Below are 4,019 nucleotides of genomic sequence, written 5' to 3'. Positions count from 1 at the left end.
CGAATAAATTCTTTACAAATCCTACCATGTGAATTCATGGATTTTTTTTTTCACATTCTGTCTCTCACAGTTGAAGTGTACCTCTGGTGCAAATTACTGACCTCTGTCATCATTTTAAGTGGGGGAACTTGCACAATCGGTGGCTGACTAAATACTTTTTTGCCCCACTGTATGGGGAAACAGTAATTGAATGATCTTCATTCAGCAATCCTTTCACAACAGTAAAGTGCAAGAATTGATCAGAGTTGAAGCTAAATCAATTCTGGTCATAATCAGGATTTTTGAAAACAGGAAACAAAAAATTCTTAAATTATGTGAATAAATAAGTGATAGTAACTCATTTGTACTGTATCAGAGTTAAGGTCTCTATACTCTAAAGTTATGGTTGGTTAAATGTAGATTTCTTTTCTGGTGTATGTGTTGCATCATATGTCCCAGATTGGCATATAATAACCCCAACTTGCAGCTCACAAGAGAATGAACCACTTGTGATGAGAATACAGATGCTGCAGCATTTCACCTTTTCAAAGGGTTAAGGCTGATATAGCGCTTGGGGAACCAGAAAAGGGTTGTCTTTGTAAATCTGTGGAGTTTAGCGCAGAGCACGAGTGCAATCCATCACACACTATGCACTGCAAGCTCCTCTCTGTGCAAGTCAATCGGGTGTCTTGAGAATATGGGAACTGTGTTTGTTTTAATACAATGGCTGTGTTTGCTACAAGAAGCAGTCTTACTCCTATTAAGCATAGCTCAGCACAAAATTCCTGAGGAAACTGATAGCTTCCACCAAATGTGAAGAACAGATATTGAAACGACTCCAGAATCATTACGTGCATTTGAAAGTGCAGATTCAAAGAGTTAAGAATTTTCTGTGGTGGCCTTGACTAAGCACTTCTAGGTATACACTGGTGAGCCAAGTCAAAAAAAACAAAAACAACCCAAAAACAAACACACCTTACTGAAACTGAAAAAGAGAACAGGTTACATTTTGGAATTTATTGGATGGACAGAACAGTCAGTTTTTTGTGTTGGATCTGGGAGAAATGTGCAGGTTTAAACACCTGAGTAACTGTTAAAATGGCCCAAAGTATTGATTTAAAGTTGCAGCTAGCTTAGACTTGGTCACTGCTCAGAGCTGCCATGTAGCCTAATCCTGAACTCAGCCGCCAGATGATTGTAAGTGCAATCATGTGGAACAAAATGCACCCAGTTTAAAATTCTAAGGGCTTATGTATCAGGATATATTTAAACTATTCGGTCATAATCAGGACTTAAAATACAACCTGAGATGAACAACAGCACATGGCATATTACTTGACACCAAAGGAATTAAGAGGATAGGTAGCAGCTAGGTGCTGCTAATCAAACACACTTAATTAACCGACAAGCAGATTAGGATCTTTGTGTGCACAGCACCACATTTGATAAATTGACTGATTTCTACATGTGGTGGCACGAATGAGGGATAACCAGGGAAGGTGACTAAGGGATGTTGACAACGCCACCTAGGGGGAGAGGTACCCCCAGGAAAGATTTTTATAGCCAATGTAGACATTACACCAGACCCACAGGCTCTTTATTAACAGCAGAGGTGAGGAAGATCAGTTTTACAAATCACAATTTATTAAGAAAAACTACTAAAAAGCATAGAACTGTAAAATCAGAGAAGTCCTTAGGGAAGCAGGGCCGAGACTGCAAGACGGCTAATTAAAACACTTCATTAACAAACAATGATTAAAACGACAAGGCTCGCTGCCACGGTGGTACCCTAGTAAAATAACTGGATAAAATAACTAAAAGTAGAGGCAAGAGGCAAGAGGCAACCTACAGAGAGGAGTGTCCAAGGGTGCCACAAATTACTCACCCGTATAGCTCCACTGCAAACCTCACTGTCACTCACACTGAAACCTAAATGGTGCAATCTACCTATGCCCGGTGTGTACACGCTCATGGAGGGGATTCCACCTCAGCCCCTTAACAAGTGGCCGCACCTCCACTAAAGCAATAAAACAAGGCATAAAACATTAAACAAATTAGTAAAAGATAAAAACAAATACACCAAGTTACAGTTCTTTATAAAAGCAAGATTAAAATCTATACAACAATTCCGAGTAAAAGACCATAAAACCAGGAATCAGTCAAGGCCAGTCCATAAACGTTTACAAGATGACAACAGGCCAAAACAAGACAGCACGAGATAAAACAAGAGAGCAGCAGCATGGCACAATCCTGTAACAAAAAGAGGGAAACAGGCGTCAAGGTCCACCCTACAATATGCCATATTATAACAAACACAAAAGTCCCATTTACCACTCTCTAAAGGGCAATACTAAAATGCGCAGCTTTCCTAAAGAGATCTGCAGTGCTTTGCTGCATAACGCTCTCAGCCACCTTGTATGAGGAAAGAATGCCAAATGCCTCCATGTGGTTGTGAAGTACAGCTGTTTCTTATAAGCCCTCCAATTATCAGCTGGGAAGGTGTGGATGTTAGTGCTGCATTCGAGGACATCGTGTAAAATCCTACGCCAAAATTTTCTTCACTACATACATAACCATTTTCTACTCTGAGGAATCCTAGAAATACACCTTAGACAAAGTGAATCTGTGAACTAAGGTGTAGGTCTGTTAGGGTATGTTGTGGTGATCCTCGGGTTGGGGGATTTGTGTTGAAGATGGACAAGAAAAGTTCAAAGCCATCAGGTCCTCAGTTTAGAAAAAAGAGAAAAGAAGAGGAGGAGAAATGAGCAAAAGATGCAGGTAAGCAGATGTGTCATTGGGTAATGGCAGGTCATCCTGAAACAGTCAGAATCAGAATACTTTATTAATCCCTAAGGACAAGAAGAAATTTTAAAAATAGTAACAGTAACAGACTAAACTCCAAACAATACATTATGTTACAGATCTTAATATAATATTAATTAGTCGTTGTCAATTGTTGATTCATCCTGTTCTCATTGTATGACGAATTATGATGGCTGTTTGGTAGCTGTTTGAATACTATGCATACTCTGTCTCTCTTCATATGTGTGTGCTTCTCTGGTGAAATTGAGTATGGTTACGACAACAGTTCTACGTTAATGTACAATCCTTAATATGTTTTGTGTGTGTGTGTGTGTGTGTGTGTGTGTGTGTGTGTGTGTGTGTGTGTGTGTGTGTGTGTGTGTGTGTGTGTGTGTGTGTGTGTGTGTGTGTGTGTGTGCGCGTGCGTGCGTGGCGCGTCAGAGGGAGTGCTCGCCCAGGGCGCCAGACAGGCTAGGACCGCCACTGCATACACCACAAATCTAATTAAAAGCCAATCTAAATAAATGAGTTTTAAGCTGCTTTTTTAAAAGAATCAATACTATCAAGGCAACGTAATGATGGAGGGAGAGCATTCCACAACCTGGGGGCCATCGCTCTAAAAGATCTATCTCCTCTGGTCTTAAACTGAGTTTGTGGGACCGCCAACAGCCTTTGAGTAGAAGATCTCAGGCTGTGAGAGGGAGTGTGGGGTTCTGGAAAAAAACTGCCTAATGCGGCGCTCAAACCCACGACCCTGAGAGTAAGAGTCCAATACTCTTTCAACTGAACTAGCCGGGCTTCATGTAATAAAAGCCAAACACAACATGTTTTCTACATTCAAATGAGAGGCCATCTGTCTGATGGCTGAAGCGTGGATGAAACTGACTCAACTGAACAATGATCTCAAGCAATTTTCAGTGGACTGAAGCACTGTCGTAAATAATGGTGGATCACAGGGAATTATCTACCTCCATTTCACCCAATCAGTGCCATCCTCTTCTATGACACCAACTGTCTGCATGTCCTCCTTCACTACATCCAGGAATCTCTCTCGTAGTCTCCACCTTTTCCTCCCGCCTAGCCACTCCATCTTCAACATCATTTCTCCAGTATATCCACTGTCCCTCCTCTGCATGTGCACACCTCTCTACTGCCTTGTAAAACTTCCCTTTCACTCTTACTTCTATCCTTCTGTCACAAATCACCATTTTACTTTCATGTCATTATGTTTAAATTTT

The sequence above is a fragment of the Copadichromis virginalis genome, linkage group LG3, assembly GCF_057382275.1.
Source record: "Copadichromis virginalis isolate Kocher_CV1m ecotype Utaka linkage group LG3, C_Virginalis_male_GT1.1, whole genome shotgun sequence".
Classification (NCBI taxonomy): Eukaryota; Metazoa; Chordata; class Actinopteri; order Cichliformes; family Cichlidae; genus Copadichromis; species Copadichromis virginalis.
This window is presented reverse-complemented; position numbering follows the sequence as displayed.